The 25,246-nt window shown below is 45.4% G+C and overlaps 2 long non-coding RNA genes across 2 annotated transcripts in view; one reads left to right on the top strand and one right to left on the bottom strand.

Moving 5' to 3' along the window:
- Positions 1 to 25,246, bottom strand: part of LOC106005747 — a 247,672-nt gene that overhangs the window by 12,121 nt on the left and 210,305 nt on the right. The window lies entirely within an intron of this gene.
- Positions 4,988 to 25,246, top strand: part of LOC106005746 — a 55,722-nt gene continuing 35,463 nt past the window's right edge. Inside the window, exon 1 of the long non-coding RNA XR_001179338.2 lies at positions 4,988 to 5,073. This is a non-coding gene — a long non-coding RNA (uncharacterized LOC106005746). The remainder of the gene's footprint in view (positions 5,074 to 25,246) is intronic.

Genomic DNA, 25,246 nt, shown 5'->3' with positions numbered 1-25,246 from the left:
GGAGAACGGCTTGGTGCCGTGCCCAGGATGTGACAACCTGCAAAGGTCACACACACTCCAGAGAAGATGGACTGCTCTACGAGTGACATTGACATTGGGCAGATTTGCAAATGTCCCTCCAGACTTGCTAGTGTTTCACGGAGGCGAGGAATGAGGTGCAAAAAATAGAAACTAAAAATTGCACACTGTGCCCCTACGTCCCCCGAACACACACACTTTAACATCGCCATACATCCAGATTTTTCATTTCTTTACTTTTTTAAAGGGTGGCTTCTGAATTTACCTTGTTTGAAATATTGGAACTAATTCAGCACACAACATCGCTGGAAGAGAGTGTGCCCAGAGCCACCAGGCTGGGAGCTGACCGGATGCTGTTTATAGGATGCTGTTCAGTTGTGTAAACTGAGTCACAGCTGTGACGTGGCACTCTTCTTTTCAGAGGCCAGTGGGATTTCAGAGCTCATGGGGCTTGTGCAGCTTTTTCTGCCAAGACTCTTTTTGGAGCTGGGAAGTCTGCAGACCTGAGTGGCTGAGAAAGGTACTCGAAGTCAGACAGCTAGTAAGTAGCAAAGGTCGGATAGGGACTCCAGTTCTCAGGCTCCTGGTACAGTACCCATCTTGCTCTGCACCCCACTGCCTTGAATGAGGGAGGAAACGGGTCCTCCAGGGAGACAAGTAATTCCACCCAGGCCACCCAGTTGTTAGAGCCCCCAGGTGTTAGAGCCCCAAGTTATCTTCTGATACTTTATTTAGTTGTCCTTGCAACTGGCCAAGTGGTCATGAAGCATCCTGGAAATCACAGCTACAGAGAAAAGGGGGGTGCAGGGCTAATCACCTCAGGCTGATTTGGGCCTTTTCAGCTGGTTCCAACCATGGAGGCTCTTTTCATCAACACTGAAGCAAAGGCCTATCAAAAAGTGCTTACTTATGTTCAACGCGTCCTTCCCCTGGGGGCCACCATTGTCGTGGGTTCATTTCATGGCAGGGCACCCTGTACCCGCTGCATGCACGTTGCCACATTCCCTATGCTCCCGTGGAGACCCTTGGCCCCAAGGTTAGTGGCCCACCGCCACCAGCCTCATGGAAGGCTATATGCTGTGTACGGTGCACTGGGGTACTGCCTCACTCAACGGGTAGAGACCCCAAGTGGAAACGGGGCTTTGCGGAAAGGATGATGGAAGGGTTGGAAGACCCCGGGGATGTGGCTGTGACCAGATCATGGCTCAGTACTGGGTTGAATGTAAAGATGCAGCTTGAATAGCCTTGCTGTTCCTCTGTGGCCATTAGTTAGTAACAAGAGCTGCCGTGTGCTGGGCATCTGCCCTGCCCCAGACACTGTCCAAGGCTCCCCGTGCACTGTCTAGCCTGATCCTTGCTGCCCCCCTGGGAGGCTGGGCCAGACTTGTTGGCTGTTTCCCTAACTGAGGCGCAGAGAGACCAAGCCCACAGGGCTGCAGGGCGAGATTGCAGAGTGCTGAATTCAGGCCTTCTAGCCCCAAGGGCTGTCCCTATCAATTACCCTCTGCCCCACTGCCTCCTAGTTCGTCCATTTACAGGGAATCCAGATCCAAGGCTCCTGGAAAACAAGGGACAGCAGAGCCACCATGCAGGTAGTACAGATGGGCCTGCTTATTTGGGAGGCTAAACCTGCCTGTCTACTTCCTGGGCTCCCAAGGGCATCCTGGATCACAGCACATTATAAAAATGACCCCAGTGTTCACAGCAGCAATGTCCACAATGGAAAACCTGTGGAAGGAGCCGAGATGCCCTTCAGCAGATTGAATGGATGAAGAAGATGTGGTCCCTGTACACAGTGGAATATCATTCAGCCAGCAGAAAGGATGACGACCCGCCGCTTGCACTGACATGGATGGAACTGGAGGGGATTGTGCGAAGTGAAGCAAGCCAAGTGGAGAAAGACAATCAGCATGTGGTGTCACTCATACGTAGAACACAAGCTGTAGCGTGGAGGACCATAGGGGAAGGGGGGGAAATCTGAAGGGGGGGCAATCAGAAAGGGAGAAGAGCCATGAGAGACTCTGGACCCCAGGAAGCAAAAGGAAGGTTTCCGGGGGGAGGTGGGGGGGAGAGGGACTAACGCGGTGATGGGATTAAGGAGGGCACGTGCTGTGACGAGCACCGGGTGTTATTCGTTACTAACGGATCACTGAACACTAAACTGGAGGGGAAGACGAACCACGAGAGACTGTGGACTCTGAGGAACAAACCGAGGGTTTTGGAGGGGAGGATGGTGGGGGTTGGGGGAGCCTGGTGGTGGGTATTACGGAGGGCACGCATTGTATGGAGCACTGGGTGTGGTGCATAAACAATGAATTCTAGAACACTGAAAAGTAATTAAAACAAAACAAAACTAATGATGTATTGTAGAGTGCCTAACTGAACATAATAAAAAAAAATGAACATTTATCAAATATCCACCCAAAGGGAAACAAAAAGTTAACGCATGTTCAGCATTTCTTTTTCTTTTCTTTTTTTTTTTTTTTTAAGATTTTATCCATTTACCTGACAGACGGAGATCACAAGTAGGCAGAGAGGCAGGCAGGGTGGGGGAAGCATGCTCCCTGCTGAGCAGAGAGCCCGATGTGGGGCTCGATCCCAGGACCCTGGGATCATGCCCCAAGCTGAAGGCAGAGGCCTTAACCCACTGAGCCACCCAGGTGCCCCAGCATATTTTGTTTTAAAAGGGAGGAATAATTCCAATGATGTGACTGATAATTCAGAAACTGTCTACTTCAGAAACCTACTAGCTAGTAGGAGACAAGCAGTCTGTTCTGAGCCTCACTTATGTTTCACAGACATCTCTGAATTACCCCATTTTGTAGGAGAGAAAAGTCAAGTCCAAAGATGTGAAAAACAAACCAAAAACCCCACAAAACCTTTTCGGATTTATTCACATTTTTAAGTGTAAGACTGGGATTCCAGCGTCAAGCTGCCTGCTTCCAAAGCTTTCCCACCATCCTGCTAGCAAGGAAGTATATGCCACCAGCTAAACAGGTTTCCTATTAGATAATTAAAACTTCAGACTGGTCCTAGTCCTTACAGGATCTATTTCAATTACCTGGAACAGTCACTGAGGCAGAACAGCATCTCTGTCTATATACTCTTCCTCGGCTCTGTTTCAAATCGTATATCTCGAAACCCTCAGGCTCTAGTGAACAATATATACCTCCTGCCTGGCAGCTTCAAGAGGGGGCCCTAAAACCGGGGAAATTACAGGCCCTGCTAGACGGCCTACAAGGCCCTCACATGCTCGGCATGCAGGATGCTGGCTGGCCGAAGGCTCTGGAAACAAGGGCCTGGTTCCAGCAGTCGGCTGGCTCTGAAAGTCTATGCCTTTGGTACTGAGGTTTTATTTTCCCTTTCAAGGCTGTTATGGGGGACAGTTGAAGAGGGAATTCCCTATAGTTCAACAGACTCCAGATTTATGGAGTAGTATGAAAATATTTGCCCTGTGTTTGAAACTGCTGAAGAGGGAAAAAGAAATGTTGTTTTCTACGGATTTATGAAAACAGAAACATTGATTTGTTTTGCTTGGGGTTTGTCACTTTCTAAATGATAGCTTGATGTTTTCGGGTGCTTTGAGAGGGCTGCATTTCTTTCAGGCAAGTCTGGCACCTGGGGAAACTGTGAAGTTTCTCTTGGGTTTTCTCCTCCACCCTCTGTATCTCTCCCATCCTGTGCTCCCTTTGGATTCCCACCTGCAACGACCCCAGTGTCCTGTGTCATCCAGTCTTCCCCAGAGAGGAAAATTATCTAGCATTAATTAATAGAAATTACAAAGAATGAATGGGTTACAGTTCCTTTTGTATTTCTGTCTTTAAAAAAATGCTGAAGGTGGGGCACCTGGGTGCTGAGCTGGTTAAGTGCCCAACTCTTGGTTTGGCTCAGGTCTGAGCTCACGGTTGCGAGATCGAGCCCTGCGATGGGTTCTACACCCACCTTGGAGTCTGCTTGATTTTTTTCCGTCCCTCTCTCTCTTCCTCTGCCCTTCCCCCTCCAAATCCATCAATCAATCAGTCAGTCAATAAACCTAAACAAAATTTTTTTTTAAATGCTGAAGGTGAGTAATGCTACCTAACTTAAATATATTCTTACTCTCAAACGATGTGATTTTAAGGCACTTAGGAGAGAAGCAAGTTCATCTGAAGGTCTTTTCATGGCCCTTAATGCTGTATCACATAAGCAAAGGTGGGTTCTCCCTCAACATTTGGCTGGCTCTGACGATAAACGTGGATTTTGCTTCAGAACTAGCTCTTTAGAGAGCCAAAACTATTCTAGACACTTTGATCTCAAGTATCAGTGTGAGGCTTCCTAGCAGAGTTGATAGATAGATTCCTAAGGCCTAGACTAAATTAGAGTAGGTCCTAAAAAAAGGAGATTAGTCTGGTTCTACTGGAGGATGGCTCAGAATGCTGCTCCTAGCTGAGGGGGAAGAGAGAGAAATGCAATTCTCATTAATAAATCACTCAATCACATCCAAACGAGGCGGCTCCTGGAGGTGACCCTGTCACTCAGATTCACCCTCACATTCTCCAATGTCCCTAATGCAAAGGAGCATCTCTGAGAGGTGACCACAGTCATGCTCTCCCCCATGCAAGTTCCCCTGATGCAATAAAAACTAGCGAACTCCGGTTTACTTCTGCACGTCTGCTCAGCAGCCAGGGCCGCTGGGACTGGCAGGTTGTCAATGTCGGGAATAATAAGAAACAGAAGGACTTGGAAAGAGTGCAGCAGGAAACAGAAAACAGAGATAAAGTTTTGGGGGGAGGGTGAAGATGAACTGGGGAAAATAATGTTGACTGGCCTAGTGAGGGAGGTGAGAGGTGAAATCTGGTGGGAATGACTGGGGCAGGTGCCCCTGGCCTATGACAGTACGCATTGAGCAAGGGTTTGAGAAATCTCCATTGGCATCCAAGTAAGTTAAATAAAGGCAAGCCAAAGCCTCTTCTCTCTCCAGCTTCCAAGTCACACAGCGAGACCCAGGAGGCAGGAGCCAATAAAATCTTAAAGATACCCAAGGACCAGGCCCACACATTCCAAATGCTTCTTAGGGTGAGTATTTTCTGCAACAAAGCAAAATGAATTTACAAGTATCTCATTAAAGCTGCAGCGAAGGAAGAATGTGAAAAGTTTCCAGGGAGGGAAAGATGGTAAATGGAATTAATAGCACAGAACTCACTGGGATCCATTATTGCTAATTTAAGATATGTGAAATGTTACTGATATTCTCTTTATTTAGTGCATAGTCTCTGTTGTTGGTTTGAGTAGATTTTGTTAGGGCTTCCTCAGTATTTTTTTAAACCTAGACTGTAATGCTATTTTGTCCTAGGCTGCAATTTTCACAAAAGGATATTCTCCCCTCACGAAGGGCTCTGGGAACAGTGTGAACCACAAATTCTGGGCTGGCCCCCCAAGGTGAGTTGGGCAGCCCCAATATGTACCTGTGGAAAGACTCTGGTAGGACGGTACAGCATGGAAGCGGTGGAGGGGAAAACAGGTGAGGGGTCAGTGCGTGATTTGTGGAGGGCTGTCAGGGAGGCGTCTCAGCCTCTCCCTCCCCCTTTACCTGACGCTGTGGCTGCCTGAGATGCGCCATGTTTAATGCTGCACTGTTTCCTGTCAGATGAGAATATGCTTGAGAAGGTAACAGGTTATAGCTCAATGAAAATGGCCTCTCAATCCCTCAGAACCTAATGGCTCTGTCTCCGAGAGCAATTTTGAGTATTAAAGGAAATTAGAAGAGCCCAGAATGTAGAATGAACTAGTGACTGGAGAAGGTGGACAAGGATGGGACATATGAGGAGACTGAATGCTCAGATTTCTCATCTTCTGGTTCGACCAGGTTAGGCCTGCACCCCATATACATAGGTTCATCCAAAGAGGGGTTCCTCCCTCAAAGCCATGATGAAAGCCACCCACGGAAGTGAATGAAGTCATAGCATGAGCACTTCTAGCTTCCAAATCTAGTCCCCGAACGTCAGACCAGGGTAGGAACATATGTTCCTTAGCTGATTTCTGGGCAGCCTGTGTACCAGGCACTGGAAGAGGCCCTGGGAATAGACAGTTGCAAGATGTAGGGCACCTTGGCGCGATGAATGGCAGGTTAGTGTCTCCTACCTGAGCTGGTCTGGCACTCTTCATTCCTGGAGGGAGTTAGGGTCTGACAATGACCTTCATGGACTCACTTGCTCAGCAAAAGTGCTGCACGGAAACACTGAGGGATCTCTACACATCCACTCCAGTGCAATCAGTCGAAAACAGACAGGGAGACAAACTGTGAGAGACTCTTAATTATAGGAAACAAGCCGAGAGTTGCTGGAGGGGAGGGGAGGAGGGGGATGGGATAACTGGGGGATGGGCATTAGGAGGCCACTTGATGGAATGCCCACTGGGTGTTATACACAACCAATGAATCGCTAAATTCTACCTCGGAAACTAGTAATATACTGTATGTTAATTAAATTGAATTTAAATTAAAAAATTTTTAAAAGTCCACCCTAGCTCAGATCCGATGGCCATGCATAGTCCTCCCATCTGGAATCTTCCCCTGCTATACAGAGAGCACTTCATTATAATTGTCCTATTTTTAACTGTTATTTGTACCCTGAGGTATAGTTTTCTGTACATCAGCACACTCTCTTGCATCAAACATCCTGTGAGTTTTCTAACTTGGCCACAGCTATGAAAGGTCATGAGGCACACCATCCAGATTTCGAGTGACGTGTCTCTACCTCTACCATGCTGTCCCAGCTGCACAAACCCATGAGGACATGGGGCTCAGACACCATCATGTGGCTGGCGAATGTGCTCTTGGGCAAATTAAAAATCTCTCCGGCTCCTAGAGGAGAGAGAGCTTCTAGAGGAGCCAGACTGGAAATATTCAAAGCTCTTGCCCAGTTCTAGCCTGATTCACCGAAGTACGGACAGCTGACAAGACAGCAGAGATTGTACCGAAATCAGCGCCTGGCTAGTCGATCATTTCAAGACACTGTCAGGAAGACAAGACTCTTTAGCAGGGGGTCTGGGGTGAGTAGATCTGGGGGTGTGAGTTGCCTGAAGAGAAAGGCTTCTCTTCCTGTGTCACCCCGAGTGGGGGTTCCCCGCCCAGAAGCCTCAGGGCCACTCTGGGTGTTGCAATGATGCCAATTCTCCTTTCCTAATGTTCCAGGAAGAACATTTTCATGGAACACAAATCACTGGTCCTTCATCCTGTGACAGCAAATGGAGACTAATAGTAGGAACTGGGACTAAAGAGATGCCTTTACATTAGTGCCCATTTCTGCAAACTTGTTCCAGAAAGCTCTTTTGTGCTGCTTGGATCCTGGCCTGAGGGCCTCCCCCAGGAGGCTGCAGGATGGCAGGTGTTAGGCAGCAGTGCCTCCCCTGGGGCAGGCATCTCTTCTTCGTCTCTCTCCCTTCATGCTGTAGCCTGCAATCCCTCTACTCCCTCACACCCAGAGCAAAGCCCCAGTGTGGCATCTGCCCTTTGGCATGCCTCTCAACACCATTCTTTAGGGGGAGCCTACACGTGCTTGTCCTCAGCTTCCTGCTTCCCTTCTTGGCCATTTTTGATCCTTGATACTCAGTTCCTTGTTGGAGGGCATCTGAATCCAGGACACTCCTTCTCCTCCAGCCCTAAGAACTAGCTACTCCTATTATCTCCATTTTACAGATGGGAGGATGGAGGCAAAGGGAGGTAAAGGGATTTGGCCAAGGTCATGAGGATAGAGGGCAAGTGTCAAAGCCAGAATTGGAAGCCAGCCTGTCCATGCTTCTGTGACTGTACTCTTGACCTTGTGGTTCTTCTGTGTTTTCGCCAGCATAGCCTCTGACTTCCAGTTATGACTTCCTAGTTCCCACGAAACAAGCCACCAGCCAGTGACTCTATACTGTTGCTTTCGAGTAAGTTTTCTAAGATTCTACATGTCTCCCAACTGCCTTTGGGCCTTAGAGAGAGGGGGAAACACTGGATCTGAAGCAAACTCAGCCACTTTCATGAATCTCCCTTTGCCACCAGAGCTGCCAATGGTACAACCCCATGAGGAGGTGGAGCTGGTCGGGGTGTTCTCTTTCATTTTCCCTTCTGCACATACACACAGTTGGTTATGGAGGCCCTGCACTGGGGAGAAAGGGGGGGGCGATGCCACTCCTCTCTAAACCTACCATCAGGGATGCTAAACATCTGGAATGGGCTAGGGGAGTCTTTGGGTACCATTGTCCAACAAATCAGTTGAAAATATACTCTAACATTTATTCTGCCCCACTGATCCAATCTTAAATAAGATCCAATGTTATTTGATAAGTGAAGCTGAGACTCAGAGATTACATCGGTTAAAAAAAAAACTCTCTTCATATATTGCAAAATACTGTGCAAGATGTGCTTTGTTGTAACTTATTAATATTCAACTTTCACCCAAAGTGGAATTGATTTTTTAAAATTCATATTCATGCATGCTCCCTAATTGGGGGGAGTGCCTGGCAGCCCCGAGGTCTCCAGGTCCCCGCATCTCGTGGGTCCTGTAGACTCTATCCCTCCAGGCACATCTCGGATGGAATAATAAGGCATTTCTTCACATTCCCCCAACCCCACTGCCCATTTTGCATTTATTCCAAAGGCTGTCTTTACCTCAGCTTTGAGAATCTACAACAGCCCTGCAGCTGGGAAGAGAGTGTATCATTTGGCTTTTTGCCCAGAAAATAAGATGCTTCAAAAAGGTCATCAAAAAAAAAAAAAAGTCTCTTGGGGGGAGGAAAAAAAAAAAACCTTCTCTCTCAAGGTTAATTGAGTGGAAGGTGAACTTGCATCACATGTTGTCCCTTTGTGAGAGCTGCACAGCCTTAAGTACGCAGAGAGGGCGATTCACAAAAGGGCGTGGGCTGAGCTGCAGTTCTGGGATGCTGTGTTCTCCTGAGCTCTCTCCCCCTCTTTGCAGTGTCTCCACCATGCAGGCACAGAAGGGAGTGTGCCCGCATGCAGCCAGCCCACATGGAGCCCAGTCCTTCCACAGGATGTAGAGAAATGAAGGCTGGATAGCTGCCCTCCGGGAGCTTTTGCTCTTGAGGATGAAAGATGGCCAACAGCCAGGCTGGGAGAAATGAATCAGAGACAAGGGTGTGTCGGGGGTGGGGCTGGCTCTGCAGGTGGTAGGAGCTCAGGGCTGGTGGGGTTGACAGGTGACAGAGAGCACTGCTCTGAGCTACAGGAGGAGCCTGACCTATTCTGGGCCTTTGCACTTGCCTCTTACTATGTACATAAACTCTGGTTCTAGCTGGGGACAGTTTTACTCCTCAGAGGACACTTGGCAATGGCTAAGGACATTTTTGGGTATCACAAATGAGAGGGATGTGCTACTGGTATCAAGTAGGTAGAGGCCAGGGGTGCTCCTAAACACCCTACGATGTATAGGTCTTCCCCTCCAGCCCCCAATACAGAATTATCCCACCCCAAATGTCCATAGTGTTAAAGTGGAGGCACCTTGTCCTAGAACTAGCTCCCATCACCTCCACTCTGTCCACATAGTTTCCTCTTCCCTTCTCTTCATTTAGGTGTTTGCTCAAACCACCCACCAAAAATCCCTTAATGACCATCTTATGCAAAATGAAACCCCTAATCTCACGCCACCATTCTTTCCTCTCCACCTTGATTCAATTTTTCGTGGCTCCTATCCTCATCTGATAAGTGTATATGTGTGTCTGTGTGTGTTTATTAACTGCCTTCCCACACTACAGCATATGCTCCGTGACAGCAGGGCCACCGTCCCTTTCGTTCCTTACTCCGTTCCCAGTGTCTACATCAGAGGATGTAGCAGATGCTCGATCAATATTTGTTGAGTTAATGAATAAATGCACACTAGTCCCAAGCAGCTGTGTGACCCTGGGCCAGTCACATATCTCCACTAGTAAGACTGAAATTTTCATGCGAAAAAAGAAAGCAAAGAGTTAGGGTGTTTCCGTGGGTCTTTCCAGCTTTAAGCTTTTTTTACTTTCTCAGAAAGAGTAACTCGACTTGGGAGTTTCTGGTAATCAGGAGGACTGGTTTCAGTAGGGAACACTGTGAAGGCAGAGCTGTGTGGTGGAGTCCTACCTGGAGGGGATGATTAAACAAGCAGAGTACTTAGCCCAAGGCCAGCTTCCCACCAAATGCTCTATGAGTGTCAGCTAGTGTTATTTACACGAAATTTAGGGCCAGGAGGAGAGTGAGGCAAGAGAGGCACAAAATCGGAGGTGCCTCCATAGAATTCCACCACCAAGACAAATAATATTTTAATTTAATATTTTAAAAAAATTAATGCAAAAATCCATAATGAAGGAAACATCAAGACTTAAGCTAAGGACAAGATCAGTATGACTGTTTCCTTCTGCTTCAGGCTCCCATATGCCTTGGCACAGTACTGCTACTGACCTGTCTTTATTTGAAATTTTGATCTCTTTCTCCTCAAGGGTTTTTTTGGGATTTTGATTTTTAAAAAACATTGCACTGAAATATGATTCGTTTTGATTACTGAGTTTTTTTGGTCATTTCCTTCCTCACCCTCTTCACCTGGAGGGCTCAGCCTGCAGATGGGGATGCTGGAGAGCAATGGACTGTCTAGAGGCAGATAGGAGCCTCTCATCCATCCCTAAGGAAGAGGATCAAGGTAGGGGATGGGTTACCTAGGTGAGGGGGATTAAGGAGAGGGAGCATTCTGACAGCTATTGGGATCTTAGAATTTGAGGGCTGGGCTTCCCAGCCAGAGTGGGGCTACGTAAATGGTTTGATTCTAAGTGAAAAGGAAAAAGACCCCAGGCCTGGGAGACTGCAGGTCCTAGTTTGCCTGGGACAGTCTTGGTTGCATCAGTTGTCTCGGCAGTGATTAATAATTCCTCCTCTTGCTCTCTAAAGTATCGAGGGTTGGGCCACCAGTATGTGGTCACCCTGGGTCAGGCTGCTGTCCATGCCAGGGTTGCAGTGTCCTCTCTGGACCACTACAAAGGAGAAAGACACTGCCCTCCATTTGAGACCTGCTCTCTGATGCTGCTGGAAGAATTCCTCAGACCCATCTCAGATCCTAGCTATGCTTCATAGCTTACTACTTGCCCTGTGGCAATTTTTCACATGTCTGACCTTGCCCTTATCTTGCCAGACTCTTGGCCCCTCACGGCCTTGCCTTGCGACCTGCTGCCAACACCACAGAGTAGTTGTCCTGGGAGCAACATTCACAAAGAAGCACTGTGTTTTTCTAGTCCATAGTGTTGGAGAGAAAAAAAATGAAACCAACAAGAAAAATAATCAATACATAAAATTAATGCCAATTTTTAAAAAAGCTCTTATTTCTATGATATTAACCTACATAGTCGATTCCTTTTCTATTTGTCCTGAGCTTAAAGTGCATGTATGGACTAATGTGCAAAGTATGCAGCCAGAAATAGCACATTCCCATCTCACTCCTACATGGTATGAACTAATATTAGGGACTTAGTATGTGGTATGTAAAATTAAGCAGTAAGAAGCCCTGAAACCAGAAGGGCATGTACAATTGATGGCTACAAATAATGCACCTTGGTTTTCTTTCTTTCTTTTTTTTTTTTTTTAAAACACACTGTTTTCATTATCATTGAACATTGGATTTTTCAGACACTAGGCTACATACTTTATAGGCACTGTCCATTTTCACTTTAATCCCTATAGCAATTCTGACAATGAAAGCTATTACTTCCAATTTAGAGATGAGAAAACTAATGTCTACAGGGGTCAAGCTGCAAAAGTCATGAAGTTGGCAAACGGCAGACCTGGGATGCAAACCCAGTCTTCTCTGAGTCCAAGCTCTCAGCTAAACCCAAACACTGTTTTGCCTCCCATGGAGGGTCAAACCAGCAGCCAAGGACATCTCTTATACATGTATCCATTCCTCTGTCAAAGGAGCATGAGACAGACCTGTCCCCACTCTTCATATGAACACCCCCTAAATTCTAAAATATTCTGTTTCACTGAGGTTTGACTTGCTGAATGGGCAAATAGATAAGGCAGGCGGTAATTATTCACATAACCAGCAAGACGATCTTTCAAAATAGAATATCATTGGTTCTTTGAATAGTTTACTGATGACTCGTGATTCTTAAAATCTCTGATAGGAAAGTAATTGAGAAGTCATCTGATCCAAATTTCTTTGGCCACTGAATTGAGATTGCAAGAAACTGAAACTAAAATGGTCTTTTAGAGTGAAATCATGGATATAGGTAAACTATCTCTAAGATGATCATGTAAATGTGCATAGGAGGGAAAAGTTCACTGAACTCAATTCGATTATTTATTTTTCAGATTGCTTTCTGTATCCAATTTTGGGAATAAATAATATTAACCCATCTTTCCTTTCCCTCCTTTCCATAATCCAAATTCTATCCATTCTTCAAGTCCTAATTTAATTGTAAGGTTTTTAAAAAGAGTTATTTTAGAGAGACAGAATGAGAGAGTGCATGAGTGGGAGGGGCAGAGGGAGAGGGAGAGAGACTCTAAAGCAGATCTGTACTGAGTGTGAAGCCTGAAGTAGGGCTCGATCTCACAACCCTGACATCATGACCTGAGATGCAATGAAGAGCTGGATGCCTAACTGACACCCAGGCACCTCTAATTTTAAGTTTTTTTTTTTTTTTCATAAGATTTCCCAATGGTTGGACAGTTACTTTTCCTTCCCCTGAATTTCCGTTTTTTCTCAGTCTTCATTATGTTACTTAGTGCTTGATTTTTGGATTGCTTTCTAATAGTTTCATCCTTCCAAATTGATTGCATGAAGTCATAGAATGTGTATGTTCAGTTTCTTGCTCTCTCACTTAGGGATCAGCTTTGTAACAGGTGCTTTCAGGGCCCTGCCCTACTCCTCGGACCCTTCAGTGGGCTCCAGCTAACTTACAAATATCAGTAGCTGCCTCTCTGTGCCTGAGGGCTCTTCCTCCTTCACCCTCAGTAGGGGAAAGCTTGCTCTTTGTATATATGGCAGACCAGAGTTTCAAAGAGTTACCACCTTCCAGCAATAGCCCTCAAACTAATGAATCTCTGAAGCTGGTGATAAACATCCCAACTCCATCACTCCTTAAAGTGGTTCTGAACCATGTGCTTTGCACTATTTCCCAGAGTCTCCTTGAGAGTTCGGCTCCATGGCCCACAGCAGTAGCTGGCTAAATCAGTCATGTCTACTTTATTCATTGCCTTTTCTTCCCTATATTACTTCCTGTTCTTGTCTCCTAGTGCTGCCTGCAATTCCTAAGTAAACAGTGTACACTCACATCCTTATATGGTCTGTTCCTGGGGAACTCAAACCAAGACAGGCATGGAGGATATTGTCAATATTGATTTATTGATTGGATGATTAACCAACTGTCAGTGTTACCTTGTAGGTATAGGGATTGTGTGTTTCTGTTCAGAAGCCATGGTGCTTTTCTGCCCTGTGGTACTCGCTCAACCCTAGCTGAGTGGAACAATGATGATGGGCAAGGATCCCACCCCAGGTTCATCGGCTCTGTTCACTACTCTCTATTTGTGATCTATTACTGACTTCAGTAAGTAGCAGAGAGCCAAGGGGAATTATGTCAAATCTCTATTACCTCTGTCCCATCCCCGCTGCTACCAGCTGGGTGCAATTCTCATGTTGTATTGTCTTTACATTGATTACCTCTTGACAAGGCCAAGAAGAAATGTTGACCTTCGGTTACAACTCAGCAAAGGCCCCTTCCCTTTGGCAACACAAAATGAATGAGAAAATGAACAACAGAAAGATGTTTCCTAACAGGGCCATGTCAAATTTATAGATAAATAAAGGATCAAACACCAAACAAGTCTAGATCAGCAGTTGGGACCTCTCCCCACTCAAGCAGAATATGCGGTCGACTTCATCTTCGACTGATTTCAAACTTTGTGATTCACAGCTATAACCAAGCAGAGCAGGAAAAGGTCCAATAATGCTGTTTTCCAGTTTAAAAAAAAAAAAAAAAAGGCTGGGGAAATATATAAATGGCTCATAGGAGAAGGGGGCATTAGCAGACAGTCAGTCTGACCAAAGTGAGACAGACAGATGGTTTGTGGGCCTGACGCCAGCTGGGTGTTTCCATAAGTGATCGCGCATCTCCTCTCCGTGGCCTGGCACTCGGCTTGATTAAGAGGTCAGGAGCAGGCTGCCACAGCAAGAGGCCCGAGTGCACATGATATACGGCCCACCTGTCGGTCGCCTAGAAACAGCTCTGTAAAGGGGCCCAAAGACAAATCAATTTATAAGCCCGCAAGTTTGGGCCCAGTAGTACTGGCTATTATTAAAACATGAAGTTTGATTCTTTGGGGTTGCTTTCTCAAATGCCATTCAGCCCCCTTTAACTTTGACCCCACATCACTTCCTCTCCTTCTTAATACAGAGTATCTTTTGATAAGTGACAATAGCTTTCAGGGGGGATTCTGGGAAGGGAGGGAGACTAAAGACAGGCAGGCAGGAGAAGGAAGCGTTCTGGGAAAACTAGGTGAGGTCTGGTTCTCCTTTCTTCACTTACTAGCACTGTGTGCCCAGTACTGTGGGGAACTACAGGGAGGGGAGAGCACATCACTCTTTTCTGGATGGCTGGAGGTATATGTGGATAAAGCTTAGGGCAACCCAAAATGTAAAGGGTTTGCAATGAGAGGTATGGACAATGCAGACTTTTAAATGGTCAGAGAGGTGCTCAGGAAAAGTCTTTGGAGAGGAGGTGGAACATGAGGTAGGTGGGGTTCGTGGAGATGAAGAGGTCAAATTTGCAGAGATGAACCAATCATCTACGTTACCTCAGAAAAGCCTCTTACCTTATATACACTTTGGTAGGTTTTATTCGCTCTTCTCAGAGCATGGGATGGAGAACTTTCCAGAGAAGGGACTTAGAAAACAAAAGCTGACCATGATGCTCTAGGGCCAGTGAGGCATTGGTCTGACCAGAGTGGACCTTGAGACTCTGTTCAGTGATTTGCAAGTAATCTACTGTCAAGCAGGCAGACTTGAATGGCCCTTGGAATGGGGCCTGCCAGTCACACCTTCCTCTGCTATGCCCCCCCGCCCCCGACTCATCTGCTCAGGAGTAGATTCTGGTCAGGGATTCTGGATTGAAATTTTACCTTCATTGCTGATTAGAAAGACAAGGGATTGTGCTTCCCAACTATAAAATCTATTTAGTAAATGTTTACCATGTACCTGCTTTTAGCAAGGCACCAACGTAAGGATGTTGGAAGCGCTAAAAATCTGCAAGTATAATTCATCTCCTTCTGTAAAGAGTTTACAATCTCTTCATGGAGTTGTTAAAAATAAATACATAAATAAAGATGCTGTGAGCCGTTGAGATAGGCACCAACAGTGGGTTAAGCAATGTGATGGGTATTAGAAGGAGTAGTCATTTCTGGTTGGAGGGACTGGGAAAGGTTTCCCGGGGGAGACTATGGGCGGCCCAAAGTTGCTTGAAAATGAGAAAAAGCAGAGGTCCATTTTTCTATCTAAAACCTTACGTGGTGAGTGGCAGTCAGGGGTAAAAGGTGATTTTTATATTCACAGCCTGGTAAAAACCACCCAGCTAGTTGGATAAAGGCCATGCTAATTTTTAGAGGTTCAGTTTTGGTTTGCCTAAAACCGTCTCGATTTACATATTATTAATAACATCCCCTTTCATTCCCCAATTTGTCCCGGTTTGGACAAGAATTAAATAATCATCTTAAGTATAGGTAATATTTTCAGTAGCCCTTTAGGAGCAGCCATTCTGAGCTGCACCAACACGGTGGATGGGGGATGCTCGCTTAAACCAAGAAATCCCCTTTATTTTCCGTCCAAATCGACACACACAAATCAACAATGAGAAAAAGCCAAGACACTCATTTCCTGTAGAATGAGCCAAGTGATGGAAGCAGGTGGGCACGCCAGACACACAGCCATTATTGAGGGACACTGCCAGTACATGGAATGATCACGAATAATCTATTAACACACTTGAGCCACACTCAGTCTTGTTTTGCAGATAAACATGGTCTGTGATTATTTTACAACACTGTGAAGGTGCTGGGGATTGTCCCCTCATTTATTACTTGACTAATAAATACTTTAATTACACTTAATAAATAATGTAAGCAGGGCTCACTGAAGTGGTAATTCTTTAAATTAATTATTAACTGCATGCAAAAGGCTGCACTGCCAGTACCACTAAAAGAAAATTCAGCCTTTAATCTAAAGTGATTATTCATTATCTGGTATAAAGGCTCCATTTGCATATTATTAGGGAAATAAACTTTGGCCTCCTTGGCAATACAGATAGATCTCAAAGTCCGTGCATTATGAATCTCCAAATACTAAAGTAATGATAAACAATATGTAATAAAGTCTCCAGTTTATGGCTTTCTAACAGCTGGTTTTTGATTTTTCCAAATATATTACGATGATAAAGTGACCAGTTAATGTATAAGCTCTTTGTGAAAGGTGGTGCCTACAGATGGTCGACTGATAGGAAACGGTAAATGTGCAAACTGCTCATTTCCCTTGAGATTGGAGCCATAAAATGATCTCCATAAGATCTGAGAAGAAAATCTCTTTAACCCTTTTCTCAGCGGCAACCGAAATACGGTGCTGTGTTTTGCTGTCTGGCGTGTCTCTTTCTCTGCCCCTCTCGGATTCCCCCCTTTCCTCTGATAGAGCAAAGAGGGAATATCTGGGTCTCCAGACCTTGTGGTATCTCTGACTCCATCCTGGGGCCAAGTGGCAAGGCGAGATTCCAGTCGAAAGAGAAAGACAATCTCTAAAACCAGCAAAAGATTCGAATTCGCGCGCCCCTGCCTGCTCTTGCTTGGTACAGCTCTCTTCTTGAGCCTGGGAATCTTCCAGAGGAAGTGCCTGATCCCAGATGTGGTGGCCAGGGTGCAAGGTGCACGGAGGAGCCTCCTAGCGCTGGAACCATAAAATGCTGGGAACAAATGACTGAAACAGAGGTTTCTGAAGGAGAAGGAGAGATCTCTCTCTCCTTGGCTCTCTTTGGCACAAATGGGGGTGGGGGGATGGAGAGCAGGGTGGGAAGTGAGAGGAGGGGGACACAGGATACCAGGAACTCATGAAAGTGGCCACAGTCCCAAGGAAACAGGAATGACTTTTCTCCCCCGCTTCACACCCCATCCTATTCATCTCTCTGAACCCCATTCAGAGACTGTATCTTTCAAGAGACCTTCCGTAACCCTCTGTGTATTCCAGAACCATTTGCCAGTGTGGGCCAATCAACGGTCACTGATCTGTGGCAGATGGGAAAGGAGCTACATAAGGATGAGGGGTGTGATTCAAAGTGGTCATTTTGGGAGCAGAAACTTGTTTCAATAATGTTGCTATGCTCCAAATATGATTGAAAACCTTTGAGAATTGCCTTTCCTGTTTGTTTTAGTCGGCTTGCACTGCTGTAACAAAATACCATATACCTTGGTGGCCTGAACTACAGACATTTATTTCCCATAGTTCTGGAACATCAAAGTCTGAGCAGTGTGCTAGCATGGCTGGGCTCCTGGTAAGGATTCTTGTACTGGGTTGCAGACAGTCACTTTCTCGCTATGTCCTCACAGGGCGGAGAGAGAGCATCGAATCTTTTCCTTTTCTTATAATGGCACTAATCCCATTTTGGGGGCTCCACCATCATGACCCGATCTATACTTAATTTCCTCCCAATGGCTCCTCCTCCTAATATCATCATATCGGGGATTAGGGCTTCAGCATATAAGCATGGGAGTGGGCGACACAAACATTTCATCCATAATAATGTTTTTATGAACACGTTTTCAATGGGAGAAAAATCATGGTAATAATAATCACACCCTTTAACTGAATATGAGTGATATATGCAAATAGTTTCATGTACATTATCTCGTATTATCCCCATAGGAACACTAAGAAGTATCATTAGCTGGTTATAGTTGAGTACCCAGAGATTCAGAGACGTTTAGTAACTGTCTAAGGTCACACAGCCACATGTGCTCCCAGATTTGAACTGAGTGACTCCAAAGCCAAGGCATTAATATGTATGCATACAACCCAGTCTTTTGAAGGTAGACTGAAGTCTGGGAAATAACTAGTGGTTAATTACTGAATAAGTTTACCTTCTCATGTCATTCATATCAACAGTGGGACTTCTTTAGCTTAAAGGGAATTGTTTTTTTTCTTTCTTCTTTTTCCCAAAGGGAATTCCAAGAGTAGGAATTTTAGGTACACTACTGGCTCAGTGGCATGGTATTTGGGAGAGAAGGACTCATTGCCTTGTGATGTCATTGCATCACACTGTAGAGGCAGCTCTCTAATGCATTCTCATCTAGACTAATCTGTAGGTCCGTGGGCCACAGAGTGTAATTACAGTTCACACTTACTATCTCCCATCCTCCCGCCATCCCCAGGAGCTAGGCTTGGTACTGCTATTATTTTCATTTTAGAGATGAGAAAACTAAAGCACAGACAAGCTGAGCAACTTCCCCAAGTTTACACAGCAACTGAGGGAAAGACCCAAGGCTCAAAAGTAGGAATCTCTGTTTTAATCCATAAGAAAACCAATAAACAGATGGGGTCTACATCACAAATACCTATCACGTCCTATCAAACACAATGTCAATTTGACAGAAAGAGCAAAAATTCATCCGTACGTTTTCTCCCCCCTACCTACAAGGCTTCCATCCATTATTCATGCACTCCCTCATTGTTCCTGTCACTCACTGATTAATTAATTTAATAAATACTTTTGAAGCACATTACTTGGTGCCAGGGACTGTCCTAGGTACTGGCTATCTAATCTAAAATTTACAAAAGGAAATTGAACCAATGGGCTGTTAACTGAATTGACAAAGTGATCCAATTACTTTGGTGTTGGTGGAGACTTCATTAGAGACCCCTCCACAGACTCAATCTCGCAGAGGCTCCAGGAGAGATGTGGGGTCTTCAAAAGAACCGCAGACACACAACTACCTGTGAGCCTCACCACTGGCTTCCACTTTTGAAAAGATGACGGCGTGATTTCTGATTACAGCCATTAGGCAAACTAAAACACAGGGAACGCTGGCTCGCCAGTTTCATCCTGCTTAATCAAATAGCCTCATTCATCACACTCACTCACACTATTCAGGGAAAGTGCCTATCTGTGCTTCAAAGATGGGCAGGAGGAAGACTGATCTGGGCTTAGCATTTTGCTCTCTTTCTTTTTTAGATACAAGCAGATGATCTTTCCTTCTTTTTTCTCCCTTCCAATTCCTGATCCAGAGGCACAACCTCAGCACAGCAGCAGTTCAGCCAGGAAGAAATCTAAGCTGTGGACAGCATTATCCCTCATGACACCTATAATTCAGCAGAATTTCCTTCCAATGACTTTGGGGCTGGACCTGAGTGGGGATCAGAATATCAAAGAATGTTGGGCTAGCAGGGTCCACAGAGAAGAGGCATTCCAGCCACTTATTTTACAGATGAGGCCACCGAAGCACAGAGAGGGGAAGAAGCTTATCCAAGGTCACACAGCAAGGCTGTGGCAGAGCAAGGGGCTGCACCAGTTCCCAGACCGGCAGTTCCCCACCCAGTGCTCTCAAGTGTCTTATCACCATGATATTGCTAACATCACAGAAAACCCCAGACCACGGGCATGGGCATGGGTTCTTCAGCACCTTCCCTAATCCTACATGCAGGTAAACCACTGATGGTTTCACAGAGATTTGGGTGATGTCTCTACATGCAAAAGATTATTGCCACAGATTGCCAACACGTCATCAGAAACAAAGAGAAAGGCATGGAACAGAGGTCTTCTTCATAGCCTCAGAAAGAAGCTGTGCTGCTGACCCTAGATCTCAGACTTCTAGCCTCTTGAACTTCTAGATAATCAGCACCTCCTGAAGACACCCTAACTTTGCAGTACTTTGCGATGGCAGCCCTAACAAATGAATAAAAAAAACCCTTTGTGCACTATTTTCTTTATTTTGCAGACAAGGAGTCTGAGGCTCAGAGAAGTTAAATAACTTGCCTTATATCACACAGCTGGTAAGGGGCAGAGCCAGGATTTAAACTTAGTTCTCTGTATGCTTTGTTGCTTTCATTCGGAAGTCAAGAAATAGAACAGGTGAATTTTTCTCTCCATTTCAGCCTGATGTGATAGATCTTCTTTCTCAGCCAGGGCCAAGGTCTCCCAGCCCACACCCCATCACTAACTCAGAACCCTGAGGTGCATTCTCTACCCCCTCCCCCATTTCTCCTCTTTCAGCAATTAGCAGAACCCCAAATCGAATGCCCTGGGCTAGCATTAGAAAAATCAATTTTCTTACTTCAATCTTCTCATTTTATTTTACCTTATTTTAATTTTTGTTTAGTCCTGGGAATACATTTGAGGCCCCCAAATACAGTGTATGCTTTCATGCTGTTTCTGAGAGAGTGAATTCCAAAATTCACCAGGAGTGGACAAGAGAGTCAAGTTTAAAACTAAAACGCTCCCTCATTTCTGATTTCTGTGGTCAAAGGACCCTCTTGCCGCCTGGTATCCATCCATTCAACCTTCAAACACACACATGTCTAAAAGCTGAACTTGGCTCTTTCACCAAAGCCAAACAGACCAACTTCCTCCGGAGCCTCCTCATCTTACCATCCATCCAGCACTAAGCTCCAGTGGTCCCACCCTCAGACACCTTCTTCCACCATCTGTCCTGAAGCCAAGATCCCTGGTGGTCCTGCCTCAGCAGCTGTGGCATTCCTATTTCAGGGTTTTGACTGGGTAGAGAAAAGGGGAGCCCTAGGACAGCAAAATGGCTGCCAGCTTGGATCTGATTCCTTTTCCGAAATCATTTGAATCTAGTGCCCCTCAGCAAGAGGGTACTTGGAGACTTATCCTTGGAATCTCTGCAAGGAAGACTTCTCAGCATTTCTCAAGCTGAGAAATTATGTAAAACTATATTTTAAGAAAGGGGATGCTGCAATTTTTCCAACCCATCAGGTTAGAACGTTGGTGTGCCTAGGATGCAGACAAAGAGAGCCAGAGTGGAGCAGGAGAGGGCACCAGGTCCATCAGAAGGGACAGTCCAGGAGCAGGCAGAAGCAGGACAGCCAGCTACAAACCAAGGGACCAACCTCAAGGCCAGGCAAGACAGAACACCAGAAACAAGAAAGTGGGTCAATAGTAGACCAAAACAGTACAGCGCCCATAAGGTGGCCTGGTTATTCCACAGAAAGGAAGTTATTTTCCCAGATAGAGCAGGAACCAACACCTAAGTCGCAGGGCAATGCCACCTTGAGACCTAAGAACTCAAAGTGTTTGTCGTTCTGACTTCATGGAAGATTCTCATCTAGGACTCAAAGCAATGGTAGCAATGGTTTTCCTTTGCTGCACTACGTTTCTGTATCCTGGGTCAATCTGCAGGCTTTATCTTTGAGGTAGCTTCTATTACTCTCCTCACTTACAGATGACCAAGTGGCGACTTTCAGAAGCTAATTTGCCAAATGTCACACAACTAACACCAAGAGAATTTACTCTTAGAATTCTGCCTGCCAGGGGCTCCTGGGTGGCTCAGTCGTTAAGTGCCTGCCTTGGGCTCAGGTCATCATTCCAGGGTTCAAGCTCCACAGGAAACCTGTTGTCCCTCTCCCACTCCCCCTGCTTGTGTTCCTTCAATATTTCTGGACTTCGTACAGGCTGTCATGAATTAATGGCTGACAGAAGGAAAAGAAAGACTTTGAAAAAAATTCTTTAAAGCTGTGTTTGCATGGAGAGGAGCTGGGGCTGAGCTTCCTGGAGGAGGCCTATATGTATGCCCCTTTGGAAGCCCCAGCCATCCATTTGCATTAGTTTTATGATTTGATCAACTTACAAAGGTCACTCTTTAGCTTCCTGTGAACCACAATATTATGACTGGGCTTAAATTATGCCAAAGCAATTCATTGAGAAGGGAAACATTCAGTTACACCAGTCGTTGGGTGCTGAAACCAGTTTTCCCAAGCTGAATTGCTCCCTTGTAAGGCGAGGGTCTTGCTAATGAACACAAAGCACAGAGTCTCCAAGCTCTGCTCTGTGCAGGGTAGAGTCTGGGGGAGACTGTCTGGGTAGAAAGTGTAAGCTGGCACCACTTCTCTCCCTGGAGGGGTCTCTTCTCTTGGTCTTCCCATGACTCTTGTGCCTCCTCCACCCCAGCCAGGGTTGGCATGGTGCTGTGTCCTTGAAAACTCTGCACCGAGCATAGACACAACTCTTTTCTGTGTTTTTCCCTTAGTGCCGCAGAGTGGAGACCAGTTTATAATGATGTGACTAATTACATGTAATGATTTTGTTGGCATCTCTTCTTTACAAGACTTCAAGAACTAGGTTGACTGTGTTCATCTCCACAACCCAGCACCTACCATGGTGCCAAGCACATTGTAGATCCTCCAGGAATAGCATTTATTCACATTTTTCAAAGGTAAATCAAAAGAACATATCCCAGGAAGTAGAGACAGCATGAGAATCAGTAGTTTCTTCACTGAATACTGCGAAGCACCAAATCCCTTATTCTAACCCAAGTTAATCATGTATTGGAATCTGACAAGCAAACCATGTACCTTTGCCATTTCAGTGTCATCTCTGCAATGTTTTCCCCTAATCCTGAAATGCTAGAGGTCCCAGATAACATTGGGGTCACATAGGGTCACTGGGAAAATTAAAAGAGATACTGGACAGAAAGTGCCCAGGGCCCAGTTTAGCCAATAATGGACTTCATGTGTGTCCCTCATAGCTCCGTCCTGGACTCTTAGCCAGGTAAAATTTTTGGCACTGGATTACCCTCTAGTCACCAGGAGCTGGTCTTCCTGTCCATTTCCTATCACAGGACAGATATGAACATTTAATTTAACTTTTTAACTAGATCATTACCGAATTTTTATTCTTGGTTTCCAGTCTGAGGGATGTGATTCATAGCTTGTTTGAGCGGAACTAGTATTGTTTAGCCTTCAGCAGAATGGGTTTCCTTTAAATAGTTGCTTTGGGTATTATACAGCATCTTGGACAATCAGAGTCTTACACAAAATCTTTCTTTCGTACACACACATGCATGAACATACATGTGTGTATTCACATGGATGGAGCCTTTCTTTAACATTGTACCTGAACTCTGTCAAACTAGTTTGCATCTATAGATACAGATAACAGGAGGTGAATTCTCTCAGCTGTAGGGTTAAAAATATCTCTTTGTGTTTTTCAGGCAGGCTTGTGATTTCAATAGTAATAGAAGGGACCCTTGCCCCCCATTACCATATATTCTCCTTGACCTGCCTGAGCCAGTCATGCAGAGAAATGCTGATTTGCTGCCTATTTTCATAGGAATGATTTTGAAGGTTTAATTCAAGTGATTTTATTTAACCAAATATGCGCTGAGCACCTACCATAAGCAAAGAACTTACTACATTTTATACTTACTAGTAGTCTTTATTTTTGTTTCTCTATATGCTTGAGGGCACCATGCTGCTGTTCATTTCTACAGGTATAGTTCTTAACACAGTCCCTCGTATATAATAAGTGCCTAATAAATGTTTTGTTGGATGTATGACTGAAGTCAAAAGGGAATCATATACAGTAAGAGTATGGGTTTTGTTCTCAATATGAGTGTGGATTTTCCTTCTGGAAATCACTATCTGCTTAGAAGTTAATTATCCTTTTCAGGTCTCAATCTCCTTATCAATAAAATGGAAAGCAAAAGGTGATGTTGAGGGTTAAGGCATTGTTGATACTGAGGGTTAAGTGCCAGAGTGAGTGCTCAACACCCAAGTGCAACTCCCTTACTGTTGCTGGTGAGATTGGGAGGGTGGCGGTGAACATTTCTGCACGGTAAACACTTAATCTCCAGGGAAAGTTGCTGAGTGTAGGGAAGAGAGAGACAGGGGCCATGGGAGATGGGGGTGGCTGGAGGGCTGGAGCAGATGGGGTGAGGGGGAGAGGCTGGAGCACACCAGTCCGCTCCCTGATGAGGGGGTTGAATGAGGTGGGGACCCTTGCAGTATTCAGTTAGGACGGGCATAGCTGGAGCATTGGGAGGAGTACATCTGGCTATCAGCAGAAGAAGACAACTTTGTCTGGCAGTGGGGTCCTGGATGAACGACTCTTATCTCCTTGAGGTGGGTTTCCACCCTTTAGAAACATGGAGGTGTTCCCTCCTTTTATGCTCCCTTAGGGTCTGATTGGTATCAGCTGTGTCTCAGTGGGTACCCTCTTTGGTGGTTTTTTACAGATTTTGGAGTTTAACCACAGCTCTCAAGGACCACACTTAAGAATGGGAGGGAAATGGAAAGAAGATAAAAAGAGCAAAGCAGAGTGTGGGGGGCAGGGAGGGGGAATGTGGAGAGGGGAGGGTCTGGCAGTGAGAAGCACTTATTCAGTTGAGCACTCCAGCCTCTGTTGACTCTTCCCTGGTCCAACCCCCACTGGAATCCTGAGCTGGGGATCAGCATGCTTTAAGAGAAACCATGCTAAGAAGTTCAAGTGTGCCTTTCCTTTCTATTTGCATCTCAGTTCATTTAAATCAAGCCCCCTCTTCCCTTTCATCTTGGTGTTTTATTTATTTATTTATTTATTTCTTGTGAATATGTACCTTTGGGTTTTACCTGCTCTACCGTGATGGTTTCCGGTTTTGATTTTTTTCAAAATGAAATCTCCAGCCATTCTGATTTTCTCAGCTTCTGGCCCCACTGGCATCTCCATTTTGCTTTAATTATCCAATTACTGAAGCTATCCAACCTATTTATTCAGGCAATCAAGGCTTTAAATGCATGGATTTATCATCACCTCAAATCACCTGTCACTGTGGTTGGGCAAAAACAGAAAGGCAGGCAGGATGCTGCAGGAGGTTTGAATCAATGTGCTTTTCCTGGTCATGTCTTTACTTTCAAGGCTCCCATATGCAAAGACAAAAATTGTGGGGGTAAGGTCTGGTGGGAGGGGAGAGGAGAAAAGAGTGTGGAGGGAAAGGGAACGAAGACTGGAAGGGTTTTATCTGTTGCTCTAAGGACATGCCAGTACTGCTCCCCTGATTTTCCCTACTTTCCCCTCCTTCCCAGATCTCCCCTCTGAAGAAAGGGTAAGGATTGAAGCTTCTCACGATTTTCTCTATTAGCGATGTTGTGAGGATCCATGAGAAGACATACAGAAGACTTAGGGGTCAATGATTTTCCGTCAATTGTACCCCAGTAAAGCTGAAGAATGAAAACAAAAACAGAGAGCTTGGGGTCATCAGAGGAAAGAGGAGGTGGTC

This window comes from Mustela putorius, unplaced genomic scaffold, assembly GCF_011764305.1.
Source record: "Mustela putorius furo isolate JIRA1106 unplaced genomic scaffold, ASM1176430v1.1 tig00003858_pilon_pilon_pilon, whole genome shotgun sequence".
Classification (NCBI taxonomy): Eukaryota; Metazoa; Chordata; class Mammalia; order Carnivora; family Mustelidae; genus Mustela; species Mustela putorius.
This window is presented reverse-complemented; position numbering and strand designations above follow the sequence as displayed.